This window comes from Oncorhynchus kisutch, linkage group LG6, assembly GCF_002021735.2.
Source record: "Oncorhynchus kisutch isolate 150728-3 linkage group LG6, Okis_V2, whole genome shotgun sequence".
Taxonomy (NCBI): domain Eukaryota; kingdom Metazoa; phylum Chordata; class Actinopteri; order Salmoniformes; family Salmonidae; genus Oncorhynchus; species Oncorhynchus kisutch.
The window spans coordinates 1,855,546-1,880,345 of NC_034179.2; the positions used below are offsets into that span (position 1 = coordinate 1,855,546).

The 24,800-nt window shown below is 42.2% G+C and overlaps 1 protein-coding gene across 1 annotated transcript in view; it reads left to right on the forward strand.

Annotated features, from left to right (window-relative positions):
• cntfr (ciliary neurotrophic factor receptor) overlaps nt 1–24,800 on the forward strand; it is a 530,571-nt gene that overhangs the window by 312,824 nt on the left and 192,947 nt on the right. The gene's annotated exons all lie outside the window — the stretch shown is intronic.

A 24,800-nucleotide genomic window follows, 5' to 3' on the forward strand; every position in this document is an offset into this window, starting at 1 on the left:
GGAGGCGTCCCTAGTAGGAAGGGGTAGAGGTATAGTAGCATTGTTTATTACAGTTCACAGTTTATTCGCCACGGCACTCGATACAACAGGTGTACAACAGTACAGTGAAAGTCTTACATTGAGAGCTCCAATAATGCAGTGATGCAGATTATAATACAAATAATATAGACAGTAATGTAGATAATAATATAGACAGTAATGTAGATAATAATATAGACAGTAATGTAGATAATAATATAGACAGTAATGTAGATAATAATATAGACAGTAATGTAGATAATAATATAGACAGTAATGTAGATAATAATATAGACAGTAATGTAGATAATAATATAGACAATAATGTAGATAATAATATAGACAGTAATGTAGATAATAATATAGACAGTAATGTAGATAATAATATAGATTATAATATAGATACTACTACTAATAATAATGATATAGATACTACTAATATAGATTATAATATAGATACTACTACTAATAATAATGATATAGATACTACTAATATAGATTATAATATAGATACTACACCTAATAATAATGATATAGATACTACTAATATAGATTATAATATAGATACTACTAATATAGATTATAATATAGATACTACTACTAATAATAATGATATAGATACTACTAATATAGATTATAATATAGATACTACTAATATAGATTATAATATAGATACTACTAATATAGATTATAATATAGATACTACTACTAATAATAATGATATAGATACTACTAATATAGATTATAATATAGATACTACACCTAATAATAATGATATAGATACTACTAATATAGATTATAATATAGATACTACTAATATAGATTATAATATAGATACTACTAATATAGATTATAATATAGATACTACACCTACTACTAATAATAATGATATAGATACTACTAATATAGATTATAATATAGATACTACTAATATAGATTATAATATAGATACTACTAATATAGATTATAATATAGATACTACACCTACTAATAATGATATAGATACTACTAATATAGATTATAATATAGATACTACACCTACTACTAATAATATTGGTAATAATATTGATAATATCAATGTAAAAAAAGAAGAAGAATTTCACTAATAATAATATTAATAACATAGATAATAGATAATCGAATATCTAATAAAATAAAAACACACAAGAGCTACAATGAGAGTTAAAGAAACACAAGAACAGTCAATGTGTCGGGAAGCTGAAGTCTTTGTGCATCCCCTCCCTGTTTCCTGTAGTCCTCGATCAGCTCCTTGGTCTTATTGACGTGGAGGGAGAGGTTGTTGTCCTGGCACCATACTGCCAGGTCCCTGTAAACTGTCGGCCAGTCAGATAGTCCAGGATCCAGTTGCAGAGGGATGTTTTCATTCCCAACGTCCTGAGCTTAGTGATGAGCTTGGAGGATACTATGGCGTTGAACGCTGATCTGTAGTCTATGAGCAGTATTCCCCTTGGCCAGGTGTGAGAGGGCAGCGTGGAGTGCAATTGAGATGACATCATCTGTAGATCTGTTTGGGAGTTATGCAAATTAAAGGCATCTGGGATGATGGAGTTGATGTGTGCCATAACCAGCCTCTTTTAAAGCACTTCATGATTACAGATGTGAGTGCTACAGGGCGGTGGTCAGTGTGGCATGACGCCTTAGAGTTCATAGGAACAGGAATGATGGTGGTCGTTTTGAGACTGTGGGGATTACAGACTGGGACAAGGAAAGGTTGAAAATGACCACGAAGATACCAGATAGTCTGCCTGGATGTCCTAATGTCTAGCTGGATGTCCTAATGTCTATTTGGATGTCCTAATGTCTAGCTGGATGTCCTAATATCTAGCTGGATGTCCTAATGTCTAGCTGGATGTCCTAAAATCTAGCTGAATGTCCTAATATCTAGCTGGATGGCCTAATGTCTAGCTGGATGTCCTAATGTCTAGCTGGATGTCCTAATGTTTAGCTGAATGTCCTAATGTCTAGCTGGATGTCCTAATGTCTAGCTGGATGTCCTAATGTCAAGCTGGATGTCCTAATGTCTACCTGGATGTCCTAATATCTTAGTGGATGTCCTAATGTCTAGGCTGGATGTCCTAATGTCAAGCTGGCTGTCCTAATATCTAGCTGGATGTCCTAATATCTAGCTGGATGTCCTAATGTCTAGCTGGATGTCCTAATGTCTAGCTGGATGTCCTAATATCTAGCTGGATGTCCTAATGTCTAGCTGGATGTCCTAATGTCTAGCTGGATGTCCTAATGTGTAAGTGGATGTCCTAATGTCTAGCTGGATGTCCTAATGTCTAGCTGGTTGTCCTAATGTCTAGCTGGATGTCCTAATGTCTAGCTGGATGTCCTAATGTCTTGCTGGATTTCCTAATGTCTAGCTGGATGTCCTAATGTCTAGTTGGATGTCCTAATGTCTATCTGGGTGTCCTAAAGTCTAGCTGGATGTCCTAATGTCTAGCTGGGTGTCCTAATTTCTAGCTGGATTTCCTAATGTCTAGCTGGATGTCCTAATGTCTAGCTGGATGACCTAATGTCTACATGGATGTCCTTAAAGTTGTCTCTGGAAATAGATAGTCAGTTAACACACAATACATCTACCTAGTGCTTTGATCACACTACATCTACCTAGTGCTGTGATCACACTACATCTACCTAGTGCTGTGGTCACACTACATCTACCTAGTGCTGTGATCACACTACATCTACCTAGTGCTGTGATCACACTACATCTACCTAGTGCTGTGATCACACTACATCTACCTAGTGCTGTGATCACACTACATCTACCTAGTGCTGTGATCACACTACATCTACCTAGTGCTGTGATCACACTACCCGTACTCTACACAGAGCCAGTAACTCTGTGTAATGACTTTACCACAGCTTCAAACACACACACACACCTTAGCTTGAAATGTTGAATACAGGGTGTAAGGAGTGTTTAGATGTTATATTGTTGAGAAAGTATTGAATGATTTCCTCTCCTGTCAGAGTCTGAAAAAGTTATGTCTGTGCTATATCATATCTGACAAAATATTTAATGTCGCTGACATTAACACCCTTCCTTTAATTAAACTCGCTGACATTAATGCCCTTCCATTAAACTAGCTGACATTAACGCCCTTCCTTTGAACTAGCTGACATTAACACCATTCCTTTAAACTAGCTGACATTAACAACCTTCCATTAAACTAACATTAACACCCTTCCTTTAAACTAGCTGACATCAACACGCTTCCTTTAAACTAGCTGACATTAACGCCCTTCCTTTAAACTAGCTGACATTAACACCCTTCCTTTAAACTAGCTGACATTAACACCCTTCCTTTAATTATACTAGCTGACATTAACACCCTTCCTTTAATTATACTAGCTGACATTAACGCCCTTCCTTTAAACTAGCTGACATTAACACCCTTCCATTAAACTAGCTGACATTAACACCCTTCCTTTAAACTAGCTGACATTAACGCCCTTCCTTTAAACTAGCTGACATTAACGCCCTTGCTTTAATAATACTAGCTGACATTAACACGTTTTCCATTAAACTAGCTGACATTAACACCCTTCCTTTAAACTAGCTGACATTAACACCCTTCCTTTAATTATACTAGCTGACATTAACACCCTTCCTTTAAACTAGCTGACATTAACGCCCTTCCTTTAAACTAGCTGACATTAACACCCTTCCTTTAAACTAGCTGACATTAACACCCTTCCTTTAAACTAGCTGACATTAACACCATTCCTTTAAACTAGCTGACATTAACACCCTTCCTTTAAACTAGCTGACATCAACACCCTTCCTTTAAACTAGCTGACATTAACACCCTTCCTTTAAACTAGCTGACATTAACACCCTTCCTTTAAACTAGCTGACATCAACACCCTTCCTTTAAACTAGCTGACATTAACACCCTTCCTTTAAACTAGCTGACATTAACACCCTTCCTTTATACTAGCTGACATTAACGCCCTTCCTTTAAACTAGCTGACAGCCACTTAATATCACATATCGAGGAGGAGGAACTGGAGAGGACAACGGCTGAACGGGTCTGTCTGAGTCTGGCTGAACTAAAGTGCTTTTGACCAGAACCCTATGGGAGAGAGAACGGAGTGTAATTTGGGATGCAGCGTGTGGCTGCTGCATGTGAAGGAGGAAATGATGGGTATGGGCTTATTTTTATGGGTTTGACACAGTGGGAGGATGCATGGGGTTTGGTTATGACGAATTGTTAGACTAAAAATGTGGATACTTGTGGATGTGGGTTTGGGGTTTGGGATGAGAGAGAGAAAGAGAGAGAGAGACTGAGAGATTGAGAGACTGAGAAAGAAAAGGAGTAGGGTAGAGAGACCCAGAAAGAAAGAGAGAAGGGGAGAGACTCAGAAAGAGAAAGAGAAGGGTAGAGAGACCCAGAAAGAAAAAGTAAATGAGATAAGTGGTGTGGCTAAGTGGCTGATTAATGTAGCATGGTCTCTATCCCACAGACTGGGAGAGACTGTCACAATCTTCGTCAGAGCTACGATGGGCTGGAACAGCGAGAGGGGGGCTGAGAGGGAGGGAGGGATGAGGGAGGGAGGGCAAAGAAAGTGAGAGAAGTAACGGTGGGAGTAGAGAGTGGTGGAGGGAGGAGAGGGCGTGGGCGGGCAGGAGGAGAGAAAGAGAGATGGAGGGGGAGGAGAGGGCGTGGGCGGGCGGGAGGAGAGAAAGAGAGATGGAGGGGGAGGAGAGGGCGTGGGCGGGCGGGAGGAGAGAAAGAGAGATGGAGGGGGAGGAGAGGGCGTGGGCGGGCGGGAGGAGAGAAAGAGAGATGGAGGGGGAGGAGAGGGCGTGGGCGGGTGGGAGGAGAGAAAGAGAGATGGAGGGGGAGGAGAGAGGTAGGGGAGGGAGGGGGAGGAGAAAGGGAGGGAGGGGGAGAGAGAGGGCAAGAGTGGGGGAAGGGGGAGGGAGGATCGTGTATTAGAACCCTGCCTTGGATGACAGAAAGGAAAGAGAGGAGAGAGAGGGAATCGAATAGGAGAGAGTTAGGATGGAGGACCATGAAACCTGTCATGGAAAAGGAGGAGAAAAAGGGAGAGAGGAGGGGGAGGGTTGAGGACCATGAACCCTGCCATTGGAAGGAGGAGAAGGAGGGAGAGAGGAGGGGGAGGGTTGAGGACCATGAACCCTGCCATTGGAAGGAGGAGAAGGAGGGAGAGAGGAGGTGGAGGGTTGAGGACCATGAACCCTGCCATTGGAAGGAGGAGAAGGAGGGAGAGAGGAGGGGGAGGGTTGAGGACCATGAACCCTGCCATTTGAAGGAGGAGAAGGAGGGAGAGAAGAGATGAGAGGACCATGAAACCAAAAAGTCCGATATGAATATAGACTATAGTCTAGGTAGTTCTAATCTGAATAAAAACTATAGTCTAGGTGATCCTAATCTGAATAGAATCTATTGTCTAGGCAATCCTAATCTGAATGGAAACTATTGTCTAGGTAATCCTAATCTGAATAGAATATATTGTCTAGGTAATCCTAATCTGAATATGAACTATTGTCTAGGTAATCCTAATCTGAATATGAACTATTGTCTAGGTAATCCTAATCTGAATAGAAACTATTGTATTGGTAGTCCTAATCTGAATAGAAACTGTAGTCTAGGTAGTCCTAATCTGAAAATAAAATGTAGTCTAGGTAGTCCTATAGACAGACACTATTCACATCATAAATGTACAGTAGTTAACTGTAACTGTGACCTGTAGCTAGTAGGAGACTTGTTTTGTATGCCCTCAGGTAGATCCTTGATACATTCTGCCAGGTATGTGTCGAGGACATCCTAATGTGTTGTCACTGTAATGATCCCAGAGAAACAACAGCAATACTTCATGTCATTTCTCAGAGGACCTGAGACAGGTTTTAAAATGAATCGACCTTCCAGCAACAGTCTAGAATGAGGAGACACAGAAGAAGTCCCTCCCTCATGTATACCAGTGTGTGTGAGTTTGAATGTGTGTGCGTGCATGTGTGTTTGTGTGTGTGTGTGTGCTTATGCGTGTGTGCTGTGCAGTGTGTATCTCTGTGTGTGTGTGTGTGTGTGTGTGTGTGTGTGTGTGTGTGTGTGTGTGTGTGTGTGTGTGTGTGTGTGTGTGTGTGTGTGTGTGTGTGTGTGTGTGTGAATGTGTGTGTGTGTGTGTGTGTGTGTGTGTGTGTGTGTGTGTGTGTGTGTTTGTGGGAGTGTGTGTGTGTGTGAGTGTGTGTGTGAGAGTAGGTGTATGTGTGTGTGTATGTGAGTGTGTGTGTGTGAATGTGAGTGTGTGTAAGTGAGTGAGTGTGTGTGTATGTGTTTGTGTGAATACCATTAGTGTTCTGTGTTCCTTCCTTTCCCTGTCGGTCCCCACGGTAATGGCGATCCAGCAGGAAGTAGATAGCTCAGATAAGATTGCCCAGGCGTCAGACCATGATGTCAGGGAGATGGAGAGCGGGACCTCAGAGACACACAGAGAGATGTTGTGGCTAGTGTAGAGCGATGTTGTGGCTAGTGTAGAGAGATGTTGTGGCTAGTGTAGAGCGATGTTGTGGCTAGTGTAGAGCGATATTGTGGCTAGTGTAGAGCGATGTTGTGGCTAGTGTAGAGCGATGTTGTGGCTAGTGTAGATCGATGTTGTGGCTAGTGTAGAGCGATGTTGTGGCTAGTGTGGAGCGATGTTGTGGCTAGTGTGGAGCGATGTTGTGGCTAGTGTAGAGCGATGTTGTGGCTAGTGTAGAGCGATGTTGTGGCTAGTGTAGATCGATGTTGTGGCTAGTGTAGAGCGATGTTGTGGCTAGTGTGGAGCGATGTTGTGGCTAGTGTAGAGAGATGTTGTGGCTAGTATAGAGAGATGTTGTGGCTAGTGTAGAGTGATGTTGTGGCTAGTGTAGAGCGATGTTGTGGCTAGTGGAGAGAGATGTTGTGGCTAGTGTAGAGAGATGTTGTGGCTAGTCTAGAGAGATGTTGTTGCTAGTATAGAGCGGTGTTGTGGCTAGTGTAGAGAGATGTTGTTGCTAGTATAGAGAGATGTTGTGGCTAGTGTAGAGCGATGTTGTGGCTAGTGTAGAGCGATGTTGTGGCTAGTGTAGAGAGATGTTGTGGCTAGTGTAGAGAGATGTTGTGGCTAGTGTAGAGAGATGTTGTGGCTAGTGTAGAGAGATGTTGTGGCTAGTGTAAAGAGATGTTGTGGCTAGTGTGGAGTGATGTTGTGGCTAGTGTAGAGCGATGTTGTGGCTAGTGTGGAGCGATGTTGTGGCTAGTGTGGAGCGATGTTGTGGCTAGTGTAGAGCGATGTTGTGGCTAGTGTAGAGCGATGTTGTGGCTAGTGTAGATCGATGTTGTGGCTAGTGTGGAGCGATGTTGTGGCTAATGTAGAGCGATGTTGTGGCTAGTGTAGAGCGATGTTGTGGCTAGTGTAGAGCGATGTTGTGGCTAGTGTAGAGTGATGTTGTGGCTAGTGTAGAGCGATGTTGTGGCTAGTGGAGAGAGATGTTGTGGCTAGTGTAGAGCGATGTTGTGGCTTGTGTAAAGAGATGTTGTGGCTAGTGTAGAGCGATGTTGTGGCTAGTGTAGAGAGATGTTGTGGCTAGTGTAGATCGATGTTGTGGCTAGTGTAGAGCGATGTTGTGGCTAGTATAGAGCGATGTTGTGGCTAGTGTAAAGAGATGTTGTGGCTAGTGTAGATCGATGTTGTGGCTAGTATAGAGCGATGTTGTGGCTAGTGTAAAGAGATGTTGTGGCTAGTGTAGAGCGATGTTGTGGCTAGTGTAGAGCGATGTTGTGGCTAGTGTAGATCGATGTTGTGGCTAGTGTAGAGCGATGTTGTGGCTAGTGTGGAGCGATGTTGTGGCTAGTGTGGAGCGATGTTGTGGCTAGTGTAGAGCGATGTTGTGGCTAGTGTAGAGCGATGTTGTGGCTAGTGTAGATCGATGTTGTGGCTAGTGTAGAGCGATGTTGTGGCTAGTGTGGAGCGATGTTGTGGCTAGTGTGGAGCGATGTTGTGGCTAGTGTAGAGCGATGTTGTGGCTAGTGTAGAGCGATGTTGTGGCTAGTGTAGAGCGATGTTGTGGCTAGTGTAGATCGATGTTGTGGCTAGTGTAGAGCGATGTTGTGGCTAGTGTGGAGCGATGTTGTGGCTAGTGTGGAGCGATGTTGTGGCTAGTGTAGAGCGATGTTGTGGCTAGTGTGGAGCGATGTTGTGGCTAGTGTGGAGCGATGTTGTGGCTAGTGTAGAGCGATGTTGTGGCTAGTGTGGAGCGATGTTGTGGCTAGTGTAGATCGATGTTGTGGCTAGTGTAGAGCGATGTTGTGGCTAGTGTGGAGCGATGTTGTGGCTAGTGTGGAGCGATGTTGTGGCTAGTGTAGATCGATGTTGTGGCTAGTGTAGATCGATGTTGTGGCTAGTGTAGAGCGATGTTGTGGCTAGTGTGGAGCGATGTTGTGGCTAGTGTGGAGCGATGTTGTGGCTAGTGTAGAGCGATGTTGTGGCTAGTGTGGAGCGATGTTGTGGCTAGTGTAGATCGATGTTGTGGCTAGTGTAGAGCGATGTTGTGGCTAGTGTAGATCGATGTTGTGGCTAGTGTAGAGCGATGTTGTGGCTAGTGTGGAGCGATGTTGTGGCTAGTGTGGAGCGATGTTGTGGCTAGTGTAGAGCGATGTTGTGGCTAGTGTAGAGCGATGTTGTGGCTAGTGTAGAGCGATGTTGTGGCTAGTGTAGATCGATGTTGTGGCTAGTGTGGAGCGATGTTGTGGCTAGTGTGGAGCGATGTTGTGGCTAGTGTAGAGCGATGTTGTGGCTAGTGTGGAGCGATGTTGTGGCTAGTGTGGAGCGATGTTGTGGCTAGTGTGGAGCGATGTTGTGGCTAGTGTAGAGCGATGTTGTGGCTAGTGTGGAGCGATGTTGTGGCTAGTGTGGAGCGATGTTGTGGCTAGTGTAGAGCGATGTTGTGGCTAGTGTGGAGCGATGTTGTGGCTAGTGTAGATCGATGTTGTGGCTAGTGTAGAGCGATGTTGTGGCTAGTGTGGAGCGATGTTGTGGCTAGTGTGGAGCGATGTTGTGGCTAGTGTAGATCGATGTTGTGGCTAGTGTAGAGAGATGTTGTATTTGTATTGTATTTGTAATGGATCGCCATTAGTTTCTGCCAAGGCAGCAGCTACTCTTCCTGGGGTTTATTATGGAACCCCATTAGTTCCTGCCAAGGCAGCAGCTACTCTTCCTGGGGTTTATTATGGATCCCCATTAGTTTCTGCCAAGTCAGCAGCTACTCTTCCTGGGGTTTATTATGGAACCCCATTAGTTCCTGCCAAGGCAGCAGCTACTCTTCCTGGGGTTTATTATGGAACCCCATTAGTTCCTGCCAAGGCAGCAGCTACTCTTCCTGGGGTTTATTATGGAACCCCATTAGTTTCTGCCAAGGCAGCAGCTACTCTTCCTGGGGTTTATTATGGAACCCCATTAGTTCCTGCCAAGGCAGCAGCTACTCTTCCTGGGGTTTATTATGGAACCCCATTAGTTCCTGCCAAGGCAGCAGCTACTCTTCCTGGGGTTTATTATGGTTCCCCATTAGTTTCTGCCAAGGCAGCAGCTGCTCCTCCTGGGGTTTATTATGGTTCCCCATTAGTTTCTGCCAAGGCAGCAGCTACTCTTCCTGGGGTTTATTATGGATCCCCATTAGTTCCTGCCAAGGCAGCAGCTACTCTTCCTGGGGTTTATTATGGAACCCCATTAGTTCCTGCCAAGGCAGCAGCTACTCTTCCTGGGGTTTATTATGGAACCCCATTAGTTCCTGCCAAGGCAGCAGCTACTCTTCCTGGGGTTTATTATGGTTCCCCATTAGTTTCTGCCAAGGCAGCAGCTGCTCCTCCTGGGGTTTATTATGGTTCCCCATTAGTTCCTGCCAAGGCAGCAGCTACTCTTCCTGGGGTTTATTAATGTTCCCCATTAGTTTCTGCCAAGGCAGCAGCTGCTCCTCCTGGGGTCCAGCAAAATTAAGGCAGTTTAAAAAAAATTTAACATTACAATACATTCACATATTTCACAACACACTTGCCCCTTCGTGTCCCTTCAGGCCCCATCCTCCACCACTACCACATATCTACAGTACTAAATATATGTGCATGTATAGTGCCTATGTGTGTGTGTGTGTGTGTGTGTGTGTGTGTGTGTGTGTGTGTGTGTGTGTGTGTGTGTGTGTGTGTGTGTGTGTGTGTGTGTGTCTGTGTGTGTGTGTGTGTGTCTGTGTGTGTGTGTGTGTGTGTGTGTGTGTGTGTGTGTGTGTGTGTGTTGCTTTACAGTCCCCGCTGTTCCACCTCCTCTTGAAGCTAGGGGGCACTATTTTTATGTTTGGAAAAATAACGTTCCCAAAGTAAATGGCCTATTTCTCAGGACCAGATGCAAGTATATGCATATAATTGACAGATTAGGGTAGAAAACACTTTAAAGTTTCCAAAACTGTCAACATTTTGTCTGTGAGTTAAACAGAACTGATATTGCAGGCTAAAACCTGCCCCTGTTTTTGAGCCCTCTCTGTTCCTATGCATCCCTATTGCCCATTTAAAGGGATATCAACCAGATTCCTTTTTCTATGGCTTCCCTAAGGTATCAACAGCCTTTAGACATAGTTTCAGGCTTTTAATTTGAAGAATGAGCATGAACGACACATTGCTTAAGTGGATAGGTGGGGGCTCTCAGAGTGAGTTGTGCGCAAAAGAGAAAGGCGGCCAATTGTTACTCCCGGTCCTAGTGAAAAGCCAACTGTCCCGGTTGATATATTATCGAATAGATATTTGAAAAACACCCTGAGGATTGATTATAAAAAAAGTTTGACATGTTTCTGTGGACATTATGGATATCATTTGGAATTTTTGTCTGCGTTGTCGTGACCGCTCAATCCGGTGGATTCCTGGGCATAAAGCACCAAACTAACGGAGGTATTTGGATATTAAAAATATCTTTATGGAACAAAAGGAACATTTGTTGTCTAGCTGGGAGTCTCGTCAGTGAAAACATCCAAAGATCATCAAAGGTAAACGATTAATTTGATTGCTTTTCAGAATGTTGTGACCAAGTTACCTGATGCTAAGTGTACCTATTGTTTTATCGAGCGATCGATTAACTTACACAAACGCTTGTATTGCTTTGGCTGTAAAGCATAATTTCAAAATCTGAGATGACAGGTGGAGTAAAACTTCTTGGGACTCTCAAACCCGGATCCGGGAGCGTAATCATCGCCTCAAACTAATTAGCATAACGCAGTGGACATAAATATCCCTAGAAAATCTTCCTATTCATGAAAATCGCAAATGAAATATATTGAGACACACTGTTATCTCAGATTTTCAAAATATGCTTTACAGCCAACGCTAGACAAGCATTTGTGAAAGTTTATCATAGCCTAGCATAGCATTATGCGCTGCTAGCAGCAGGCAACATTTTCACAAAAATAGGAAAAACAATCAAATTAAATCATTTACCTTTGAAGAACTTTGGATGTTTTCACTCAGGAGACTCCCAGTTAGATTGCAAATGTTCCTTTTTTCCAAAAATATTATTTTTGTAGGCGAAATAGCTCCCGTTTGTTCTTCACGTTTGGCTGAGAAATCGACCGGATAATGCGGTCACTACAACACCGAACTTTTTTCCAAATTAGCTCCATAATATCGACAGAAACATGGCAAACGTTGTTTAGAATCAAACCTCAAGGTGTTTTTCACATATCTATTCGATAATATATCCGTCGGGACAGTTGGTTTCTCATTAGAAGCGATAGGAATAATGGCGACCTCAGTACTTTACGCAAGATTTTCTGCGTGAGCCATCATGTGACCACTTGCTCAATGTGGTCCCTTACGGATATTCTTCAACATAAATGAATAAAAAGACGTCACAATGCTGTAGACACCTTGGGGAATACGTAGAAAACGTAAGCTCATTCGTAGCCCATTAACAGCCATATAAGGAGTCATTGGCATGCAGAGCTTTCAAAATATGGGGCACTTCCTGATAGGATTTTTAACTGGGTTTCGCTGTAACATCAGTTCTGTTGCACTCACAGACAATATCTTTGCAGTTTTGGAAACGTCAGAGTGTTTTTTATCCAAAGCTGTCAATTATATGCATAGTTGAGCATCTTGTCGTGACGTTTTTTATCCAAAAATGAAATACCGCCCCTAGAGTTCCAAGAGGTTAACAAAAGGCTAAACTGTGTTTTGCAATATTGCACTTGTGATTTCATGAATATGAATATTTTCTAGTAATATTATTTGACTGTGGCGCTATGCTATTCAGCGTTGCTGATGACAATTATCCCGGATCCGGGATGGGTGTTTCAGAGAGGATAAGGTGTTTTCTTATCAGTTTTGAAATCTAATTTTAATGTTTGCGTCAGTTACCTGATGTTGAATAGAGTTCCATGTAGTCATGGCTCTATGTAGTACTGTGGAATAGAGTTCCATGTAGTCATGGCTCTATGTAGTACTGTGGAATAGAGTTCCATGTAGTCATGGCTCTATGTAGTACTGTGTGCCTCCAATAGTCTGTTCTGGACATGGGGACTGTGAAGAGACCTCTTGTGGCATGTCTTGTGGGGTATGCATGGGTGTCCGAGCTGTGTGCCAGTAGTTTAGGCAGACAGCTCGGTGAATTCAACATGTCATTACCTCTCATAAATAAAGGTAATGATGAAGTTAATCTCTCCTCCACTTTCAGCCAGGAGAGATTGACAAGCATATTATTATATTAGCTCTCTGTGTACATCCAAGGGCCAGCCATACTGCCCTGTTCTAAGCCAATTGTAATTTTCCTAAGTCCCTCTTTGTTACATATGACCACACGACTGAACAGTAGTCCAGGTGCAACAAAACTAGGGCCTGTAGGACCTGCCTTGTTGATAGTGTTGTTAACTTCTTAAAGGCATAGGGGGCAGCATTTTCAGTTTTGGATAAATAGCGTGCCCAATTTTAACTTCCTGCTACTCATGCCAGGAATATAAGATATGCATAGTATTAGATTTGGATGGAGAACACTCTGAAGTTTCAAAACTGTTTGAATCATGTCTGTGAGTATAACAGCACTTGTGTAGCAGGCAAAACCCCGAGGACTTACCGTTCAGATTATTTTTTTTTTGGTCTCTGTCTGTTCACTGAGTTCTCATTGGCAAATTATATTTCTCAGGAACCTGTTTTCAGTTCCTTCCGCTTCCACTGGATGTCACCAGTCTTCGGAATTTGGTTGAGGTTATTCATTTGTGTAATGAAGAAGTAGGCCATCTAGGAACTGGGTAACACTGTTGAGAGATGCGCAAGACGTGAAAAGTAGCTTGGTTTGTTATCTTCCTGTATTGAACACAGATAGACTCGTCTACAATTTGATCGATTATTAACGTTTAAAAATACCTAAAGTTGTATTACAAAAGTAGTTTGACATGTTTTGGCAAAGTTTATAGGCAACTTTTGAAATATTTTGTAGTGACGTTGCCTTTTTTGGAAGCTATTTTTTGCTGGATCAAACGCGTCAAATAAATGGACATTTGGATATACATTGGGGCAAAAAAGTATTTAGTCAGCCACCAATTGTGCAAGGTCTCCCACCTAAAAAGATGAGAAAGGCCTGTAATTTTCATCATAGGTACACTTCAACTATGACAGACAAAATGAGAAAAAAAAGTCCAGAATATCACATTGTAGGGTTTTATAATGAATTTATTTGCAAATTATGGGGGAAAATCAGTATTTGGTCACCTGCGTTTTGTAGCTTCCTGGTTCATTATGGTTAATTATGGTTCTGTCAGCTTCCTGTTTCATTATGGTTCATTATGGTTCTGTCAGCTTCCTGTTTCATTATGGTTCATTATGGTTCTGTCAGCTTACTGTTTCATTATGGTTCATTATGGTTCTGTCAGCTTACTGTTTCATTATGGCTCTGTCAGCTTACTGTTTCATTTTGGTTCATTATGGTTCTGTCAGCTTCCTGTTTCATTATGGTTCATTATGGTTCTGTCAGCTTACTGTTTCATTATGGTTCATTATGGTTCTGTCAGCTTACTGTTTCATTATGGTTCTGTCAGCTTCCTGTTTCATTATGGTTCTGTCAGCATCCTGTTTCATTATGGTTCATTATGGTTCTGTCAGCTTCCTGTTTCATTATGGTTCATTATGGTTCTGCCAGCTTCCTGTTTCATTATGGTCCATTATGGTTCTGTCAGGTTCTGTCAGGTTCCTGTTTCATTATGGTTCATTATGGTTCATTTTGGTTCTGTCAGCTTCCTGTTTCATAAAGGTTCATTATGGTTCTGTCAGCTTACTGTTTCATAAAGGTTCATTATGGTTCTGTCAGCTTACTGTTTCATAAAGGTTCATTGTGGCTCTGTCAGCTTACTGTTTCATAAAGGTTCATTATGGTTCTGTCAGCTTACTGTTTCATTATGGTTCATTTTTATTTTATTTTTTTTGGTTCTTCAAAAAAAAAAAAATGGTTATTTCAGCTTACCGTTTCATTATGGTTCATTATGGTTCTGTCAGCTTCCTGTTTCATTATGGTTCTGTCAGCTTCCTGTTTCATTATGGTTCTGTCAGCTTCCTGTTTCATTATGGTTATGTCAGCTTCCTGTTTCATCATGGTTATTTCAGCTTACTGTTTCATTATGGTTCATTATGGTTCTGTCAGCTTCCTGTTTCATTATGGTTCTGTCAGCTTCCTGTTTCATTATGGTTCTGTCAGCTTCCTGTTTCATTATAGTTCTGTCAGCTTCCTGTTTCATTATGGTTCTGTCAGCATCCTGTTTCATTATGGTTCATTATGGTTCTGTCAGCTTACTGTTTCATTATGGTTCATTATGGTTCATTATGGTTCTGTCAGCATCCTGTTTCATTATGGTTCATTATGGTTCTGTCAGCTTACTGTTTCATTATGGTTCATTATGGTTCATTATGGTTCATTATGGTTCTGTCAGCATCCTGTTTCATTATGGTTCATTATGGTTCTGTCAGCATCCTGTTTCATTATGGTTCATTATGGTTCTATCAGCTTACTGTTTCATTATGGCTCTGTCAGCTTACTGTTTCATTTTGGTTCATTATGGTTCTGTCAGCTTACTGTTTCATTTTGGTTCATTATGGTTCTGTCAGCTTAGAAGTGCTACTGTATGCATGACTCACTCTACCCATGTCTCTCAATTAATTTCAATTAAGTTCAAGAGGCTTTCTTGGCGTGGGAAACATATTTTTTACATTTCCAAAGCAAGTGTAGTTGATAACATTCAAAAGTGAAATAAACAAAAAAAATTAACAGTAAATATTACACTCATAGAAGTTTCTAAACAATAAAGACATTACAAATATCATATTATGTCTATATCCCGGGTTATAACGATGTGCAAATAGATAAACAAAATTTAAAAAATGATAAACATAAATATGGGTTGTATTCACAATGATGTTGGTTCTTCACTGGTTGCCCTTTTCTTGTGACAACAATCTTTCTCTCTCTTTATCTCTCTCAATTCAATTCAATTCAATTCAATTCAAGGGCTTTATTGGCATGGGAAACATGTGTTAACATTGCCAAAGCAAGTGAGGTAGACAACATACAAAGTGAATATATAAAGTGAAAAACAACAAAAATTAACAGTAAACATTACACATACAGAAGTTTCAAAACAGTAAAGACATTACAAATGTCATATTATATATATATATACAGTGTTCTAACAATGTACAAATGGCTAAAGGACACAAGATAAAATAAATAAGCATAAATATGGGTTGTATTTACAATGGTGTTTGTTCTTCACTGGTTGCCCTTTTCTCGTGGCAACAGGTCACAAATCTTGCTGCTGTGATGGCACACTGTGGAATTTCACCCAGTAGATATGGGAGTTTTTCAAAATTGAATTTGTTTTCGAATTCTTTGTGGATCTGTGTAATCTGAGGGAAATATGTCTCTCTAATATGGTCATACATTGGGCAGGAGGTTAGGAAGTGCAGCTCAGTTTCCACCTCATTTTGTGGGCAGTGAGCACATAGCCTGTCTTCTCTTGAGAGCCATGTCTGCCTACGGCGGCCTTTCTCAATAGCAAGTCTATGCTCACTGAGTCTGTACATAGTCAAGGCTTTCTTTAATTTTGGGTCAGTCACAGTGGTCAGGTATTCTGCCGCTGTGTACTCTCTGTGTAGGGCCAAATAGCATTCTAGTTTGCTCTGTTTTTTGTTAATTCTTTCCAATGTGTTAAGTAGTTATCTTTTTGTTTTCTCATGATTTGGTTGGGTCTAATTGTGCTGCTGTCCTGGGGCTCTGTAGTGTGTGTTTGTGTTTGTGAACAGAGCCCCAGGACCAGCTTGCTTAGCGGACTCTTCTCCAGGTTCATCTCTCTGTAGGTGATGGCTTTGTTATGGAAGGTTTGTGAATCGCTTCCCTTTAGGTGGTTGTAGAATTTAGCAGCTCTTTTCTGGATTTTGATAATTAGTGGGTATCGGCCTAATTCTGCTCCGCATGCATTATTTGGTGTTCTACGTTGTACACGGAGGATATTTTTGCAGAATTCTGCGTGCAGAGTCTCAATTTGGTGTTTGTCCCATTTTGTGAAGTCTTGGTTGGTGAGCGGACCCCAGACCTCACAACCATAAAGGGCAATGGGCTCTATGACTGATTCAAGTATTTTTAGCCAAATCCTAATTGGTATGTTGAAATTTATGTTTCTTTTGATGGCATAGAATGCCCTTCTTGCCTTGTCTCTCAGATCGTTCACAGCTTTGTGGAAGTTACCTGTGGTGCTGATGTTTAGGCCAAGGTATGTATAGTTTTTTGTGTGCTCTAGGGCAACAGTGTCTAGATGGAATTTGTATTTGTGGTCCTGGTGACTGGACCTTTTTTGGAACACCATTATTTTGGTCTTACTGAGATTTACTGTCAGGGCCCAGGTCTGACAGAATCTGTGCATAAGATCTAGGCCATAAGATCTAGGCCCTCCTTGGTTGGTGACAGAAGCACCAGATCATCAGCAAACAGCAGACATTTGACTTCGGATTCTAGCAGGGGGAGGCCGGGTGCTGCAGACTTTTCTAGTGCCCGCGCCAATTCGTTGATATATATGTTGAAGAGGGTGGGGCTTAAGCTGCATCCCTGTCTAACCCCACGACCCTGTGTGAAGAAATGTGTGTGTTTTTTGCCAATTTTAACCGCACACTTGTTGTTTGTGTACATGGATTTTATAATGTCGTATGTTTTACCCCCAACACCACTTTCCATCAGTTTGTATAGCAGACCCTCATGCCAGATTGAGTCGAAGGCTTTTTTGAAATCAACAAAGCATGAGAAGACTTTGCCTTTGTTTTGGTTTGTTTGGTTGTCAATTAGGGTGTGCAGGGTGAATACATGGTCTGTTGTATGGTCATTTGGTAAAAAGCCAATTTGACATTTGCTCAGTACATTGTTTTCATTGAGGAAATGTACGAGTCTGCTGTTAATAATAATGCAGAGGATTTTCCCAAGGTTACTGTTGACACATATTCCACGGTAGTTATTGGGGTCAAATTTGTCTCCACTTTTGTGGATTGGGGTGATCAGTCCTTGGTTCCCTCTCTCTCTCTCTCTCTCTCTATCCCTCTCTCCATATATTGCCCTCTATCCATCTCTCTCTCTCTCTCTCTCTCTCTCTCTCTCTATCCCTCTCTCTATCCCTCTCTCTATCCCTCTCTCTATATATGTCTATATCCCTCTCTCTCTCTCTCTCTCTCTCTCTCTCTCTCTCTATCTATCTCTCTCTCTCTCTTGTAACGGTTGTCATATGAAGGAGAAAGAGAGGACCAAGGTGCAGAGTGGTATGTGTCCAGATTTATTAAATGAACACGGAAATAACAAAATAACAAATAGAAACGACCGAAAACAGTTCTGGCTGGTGCAGACAGAAAACAGTAAACAATCACCCACGAAACACGATAGAAAACAGGCTCCCTAAATATGTTTCGCAATGAGGGACAATGATTGACAGCTGCCTCTGATTGAGAACCATACCAGGCCAAACACAGGAATAGCAAATCATAGAAAAACGAACATAGACAACCCACCCAACTCACGCCCTGACCATACTAAAACATAGACAACCCACCCAACTCACACCCTGACCATACTAAAACATAGACAACCCACCCAACTCACGCCCTGACCATACTAAAACATAGACAACCCACCCAACTCACGCCCTGACCATACTAAAACATAGACAACCCACCCAACTCACGCCCTGACCATACTAAAACGGTAAAAAGGTAAACAGGTAAATAAAACAAAGACATAACAAAAGAACTAAGGTCAGAACGTGACATCTCTGCATCTCTCACTATCCCTCTCTCTCTCGCTCTCTCAATCCCTCTCTCTATCCCCCTAAGTGGTTTCACTGTGGAATATTCCAGCATTGTAATTGTGTTGTCAGTGACATTACTGTTTGTTTACATCCTCTTGACATACAGTGGAATGAAAGTGTTGAGTAAGAGCTGTGGCTGAAAACAGAACTGCTTAACCTTGGTAGAGAGAGAGGCAGATGTGGACTTGGACTGCATTTTTACGATGATGCTCCTCCAAGGATCTCCACTCTCATTGAACAGTCCAAAACGGAACGAAATATGATTTAATACAGAGAAGACATAACAGAAGAAAGAAGAACACAATCTACCTTTGTTTTGCTATGGCCTCAACTACAGACTGTGTGGGGATACTGTTGTAGAGACATGTTACATTCATCCTAGTCAACATCTTTGTGTATGAGTACAGCGAGTGAATATGAATAACATGGCACCCGATTCCCTACATAGTGCACAATATTTATGTATGGTTCAGGGAAAAGAAGTTGTTTGAATGGACTATAACACAATAGTACACATCTTGAAGCTTTCCATCTATTGTTGTGCTGCTTGGTCTGAGAGGGGTTTGTCATTCAGTAATATCAGTAGAGCAGTGATATCAGTAATATCAGTAATATCAGTAATTTCAGTAATATCAGTAATTTCAGTAATATCAGTAGAGCAGTAATATCAGTAATATCAGTGATATCAGTAATATCAGTGATATCAGTAATATCAGTAGAGTAGTAATATCAGTAATATCAGTAATATCAGTAGAGCAGTAATATCAATAATATCAGTAATATCAGTAGAGCAGTAATATCAGTAATATCAGTAGAGCAGTAATATCAGTAATATCAGTAGAGCAGTAATATCAGTAATTTCAGTAATATCAGTAATATCAGTAATATCAGTAATATCAGTAGAGCAGTAATATCAGTAGAGCAGTAATATCAGTAGAGCAGTAATATCAGTAGAGCAGTAATATCAATAATATCAGTAATATCAGTAGAGCAGTAATATCAGTAATATCAGTAGAGCAGTAATATCAGTAATATCAGTGATATCAGTAGAGCAGTAATATCAGTAATATCAGTAATATCAGTAATATCAGTAATATCAGTAATATCAGTAGAGCAGTAATATCAGTAATATCAGTAATATCAGTAATATCAGTAATATCAGTAATATCAGTATTCAGTAGAGCAGTAATATCAGTAATATCAGTAGAGCAGTAATATCAGTAATATCAGTAGAGCAGTAATATCAGTAGAGCAGTAATATCAGTAATATCAGTAGAGCAGTAATATCAGTAATATCAGTAATATCAGTAATATCAGTAATATCAGTAATATCAGTAGAGCAGTAATATCAGTAGAGCAGTAATATCAGTAGAGCAGTAATATCAGTAATATCAGTAATATCAGTAGAGCAGTAATATCAGTAGAGCAGTAATATCAGTAGAGCAGTAATATCAGTAATATCAGTAATATCAGTAATATCAATAATATCAGTAATATCAGTAGAGCAGTAATATCAGTAGAGCAGTAATATCAGTAGAGCAGTAATATCAGTAGAGCAGTAATATCAGTAATATCAGTAATATCAGTAATATCAGTAATATCAGTAATATCAGTAATATCAGTAGAGCAGTAATATCAGTAATATCAGTAATATCAGTAATATCAGTAATATCAGTAATATCAGTAATATCAGTAGAGCAGTAATATCAATTAATATCAGTAATATCAGTAATATCAGTAGAGCAGTAATATCAGTAGAGCAGTAATATCAGTAATATCAGTAATATCAGTAGAGCAGTAATATCAGTAGAGCAGTAATATCAGTAGAGCAGTAATATCAGTAGAGCAGTAATATCAATAATATCAGTAATATCAGTAGAGCAGTAATATCAGTAATATCAGTAGAGCAGTAAAATCAGTAGAGCAGTAATATCAGTAATATCAGTAGAGCAGTAATATCAGTAGAGCAGTAATATCAGTAATATCAGTAATATCAGTAGAGCAGTAATATCAGTAGAGCAGTAATATCAGTCATATCAGTAATATCAGTAATATAACTAGAGCAGTAAAATCAGTGTTCCTGACTGTCTCTGTTATCTGTATGTAGTATGGATTAGCCTTCTGTCTCTGTTATCTGTATGTAGTATGGATTAGTCTTCTGTCTCTGTTATCTCTATGTAGTATGGATTAGTCTTCTGTCTCTGTTATCTCTATGTAGTATGGATTAGTCTTCTGTCTCTGTTATCTGTATGTAGTATGGATTAGCCTTATGTTCCTGACTGTCTCTGTTATCTGTCTGTAGTATGGATTAGTCTTCTGTCTCTGTTATCTGTATGTAGTATGGATTAGCCTTCTGTCTCTGTTATCTGTATGTAGTATGGATTAGTCTTCTGTCTCTGTTATCTGTCTGTAGTATGGATTAGTCTTCTGTCTCTGTTATCTGTCTGTAGTATGGATTAGCCTTATGTTCCTGACTGTCTCTGTTATCTGTCTGTAGTATGGATTAGTCTTCTGTCTCTGTTATCTGTATGTAGTATGGATTAGCCTTCTGTCTCTGTTATCTGTCTGTAGTATGGATTAGCCTTATGTTCCTGACTGTCTCTGTTATCTGTCTGTAGTATGGATTAGCCTTCTGTCTCTGTTATCTGTATGTAGTATGGATTAGCCTTCTGTCTCTGTTATCTGTATGTAGTATGGATTAGTCTTATGTTCCTGACTGTCTCTGTTATCTGTCTGTAGTATGGATTAGCCTTCTGTCTCTGTTATCTGTATGTAGTATGGATTAGCCTTCTGTCTCTGTTATCTGTAGGTAGTATGGATTAGCCTTCTGTCTCTGTTATCTGTAGGTAGTATGGATTAGCCTTCTGTCTCTGTTATCTGTAGGTAGTATGGATTAGCCTTCTGTCTCTGTTATCTGTATGTAGTATGGATTAGTCTTCTGTCTCTGTTATCTGTCTGTAGTATGGATTAGTCTTCTGTCTCTGTTATCTGTCTGTAGTATGGATTAGTCTTCTGTCTCTGTTATCTGTATGTAGTATGGATTAGCCTTCTGTCTCTGTCTGTATGTAGTATGGATTAGTCTTCTGTCTCTGTCTGTATGTATGTAGTATGGATTAGTCTTCTGTTCCTGACTGTCTCTGTCACCTCATTGCTTCTGTAGTACACTAGATGGCCAGAGCTTGGTGTGTGTGTGTGTGTGTGTGTGTGTGTGTGTGTGTGTGTGTGTGTGTGTGTGTGTGTGTGTGTGTGTGTGTGTGTGTGTGTGTGTGTGTGTGTGTGTGTGTGTGTGTGTGTGTGTGTGTGTGTGTGTGTGTGTGTGTGTGTGTGAGAGAGAGAGAGAGAGAGAGTACTGAGCAAGGTAATACCTCCACATGTTGAGTGAAAACAAACATGCTGGAGGATGAAGCACTGGTGTTGACTTTTGGCTCAATATATCCCCATCACATCAGAGCACCAAGACACAGGGCAGATGAAACAAGGAAAAACACAGCAGAGAGAGCAGCAACACAGACTCCGTTGGATGAGCAGCTTTTACTGCTTAATAACACAGAGCTATGGCTTTTGGCTTGATTGGAATGTGGTCTGGGAGAGGACGAGGGAGGGGGCTGGGAGAGGACGAGGGAGGGGGCCGGGAGAGGACGAGGGAGGGGGCCGAGAGAGGACGAGGGAGGGGGCTGGGAGAGGATGAGGGAGGGGGCTGGGAGAGGACGAGGGAGGGGGCTGGGAGAGGACGAGGGAGGGGGCCGAGAGAGGACGAGGGAGAGGGCCGGGAGAGGACGAGAAAGGGGGCCGGGATAGGACGAGGGAGGGGGCCGGGAGAGGACGAGGGAGGGGGCCGAGAGAGGACGAGGGAGAGGGCCGGGAGAGGACGAGAAAGGGGGCCGGGATAGGACGAGGGAGGGGGCCAGGAGAGGACGAGGGAGGGGGCCGGGAGAGTACGAGGGAGGGGGCTGGGAGAGGACGAGGGAGGGGGCTGGGAGAGGACGAGGGAGGGGGCCGAGAGAGGACGAGGGAGAGGGCCGGGAGAGTACGAGGGAGGGGGCTGGGAGAGGATGAGGGAGGGGGCCGGGAGAGTACGAGGGAGGGGGCCGGGATAGGACGAGGGAGGGGGCCAGGAGAGGACGAGGGAGGGGGCCGGGAGAGTACGAGGGAGGGGGCTGGGAGAGGATGAGGGAGGGGGCTGGGAGAGTACGAGGGAGGGGGCTGGGAGAGGACGAGGGAGGGGGCTGGGAGAGGACGAGGGAGGGGGCCGAGAGAGGACGAGGGAGAGGGCCGGGAGAGTACGAGGGAGGGGGCTGGGAGAGGACGAGGGAGGGGGCTGGGAGAGGACGAGGGAGGGGGCCGAGAGAGGACGAGGGAGAGGGCCGGGAGAGTACGAGGGAGGGGGCTGGGAGAGGATGAGGGAGGGGGCCGGGAGAGTACGAGGGAGGGGGCCGGGATAGGACGAGGGAGGGGGCCAGGAGAGGACGAGGGAGGGGGCCGGGAGAGTACGAGGGAGGGGGCTGGGAGAGGATGAGGGAGGGGGCTGGGAGAGGACGAGGGAGGGTGCTGGGAGAGGACTAGGGACGGGGTTTGGAGAGGACGAGGGACAGGGTTTGGAGAGGACGAGGGAGGGGGTTGGGAGAGGACGAGGGAGGGGCCTGGGAGAGGATGAGGGAGGGGGAGGTGGCTGCGAGTAGAAGAGCGAGGGGTTTGGGAGAAACAGAGGGAGGTGGCAATCAGCAGCTGTAGCTCTCCCATTCACCCAGTCAGCAGCTGTACCTCTCCCATTCACCCAATCAGCAGCTGTACCTCTCCCATTCACCCAGTCAGCATCTGTACCTCTCCTATCCACCCAGTCAGCAGCTGTACCTCTCCCATTCCCCCAATCAGCAGCTGCACCTCTCCTATTCCCCCAATCAGCAGCTGTACCTCTCCCATTCCCCCAATCAGCAGTTGTACCTCTCCCATTCCCCCAATCAGCAGCTGTACCTCTCCCATTCCCCCAATCAGCAGTTGTACCTCTCCCATTCCCCCAATCAGCAGTTGTACCTCTCCCATTCCCCCAATCAGCAGTTGTACCTCTCCCATTCCCCCAATCAGCAGCTGTACCTCTCCCATTCCCCCAATCAGCAGTTGTACCACTCCCATTCCCCCAATCAGCAGTTGTACCACTCCTATTCCCCCAATCAGCAGCTGTACCACTCTCATTCACCCAATTGACCGTTTGATAGAGCTTGAAGAATTGTGAAAGTAATGATGGGTAAATACTGTACAATCCAGGTGTGCAAAGCCCTTGTTAGAATCACTGCCAAATGTGAATCTAACATGGATTGACTCTGGGGTGTGAGTACTTATGTAAATTAGATATTTTTGTATTTAATGTTTCTAAAAACATTTTTTCCCTTAGGAATCATGTATTGATGAGTGACAAAATAAATCTATGTAATCCGTTATGAATTCAGGCTATAACATATCAACGTGTGGAATAAACCATGGAGTATGATGTATGTACCATATTACGCTCTTAATTAATGCAACAAAACTTTATTACATTCTTGAATAATGAAACAATTCACAAGCATATGCAGACATTTAAATGGTTAATTTTCTCATCATCAATTTAGCAGGACAACAATAACACAGCTAGTTAGCTAATGTTAGCTAACAACATTTGCATCATCGAGTAACTTCAACATAGCAAAAATGTATGTTTAACACTCACATCCTCACATACTAGCTACCTTGCTAGCTAAGTTAGATAGCTAGTTAGCTAAATGCTAACATCATCCAAGGTTAAATCAAAAATAACATTAGCTAGATTCAAGATGACTTCTCGGGCCTACCTTGGAACAAACTCGGCTTCATTTCTTCAATATCATGCAAATCATTACATAAATAATGACAAATTGCAACTGAAAAAATGGTTAATTCACTGGGATGATTCCCTTAAAGTTATGGAGTCAATTTCAGAGTGACTGGCTTTTACTGTAATTTCAGAGTGACTGGCTTTTACTGTAATTTCAGAGTGACTGGCTTTTACTGTAATTTCAGAGTGACTGGCTTTTACTGTAATTTCAGATAAAAACTCAATAATGTAAAATGTCTATACATTTCAGCTGTTTCAAAACATTGCTCTGTTATTTTAGCATTTCTACTGTAGGACTGACACAGTAGTGTTTACACTGCTCTGCTTAGGGGGAACATCTGTCAGGCTAGAGCTCTGCGCTGTATACATTTCTCAAGTTTACTCTGCAGTTGATGCCTCTCGAGGACTTATACCGCTTGAGAATGTCAAGAATCCTTGTCATTGTGAAAAATGTATAATTCACACAGAGTTCACAGAGCTGCTTCCTGATCACAAAGGGACCCATAGGGAGGTCTGTACTTGTATTAACCTGAGTAATCTCTCTACTCAACAGTAAAGGTA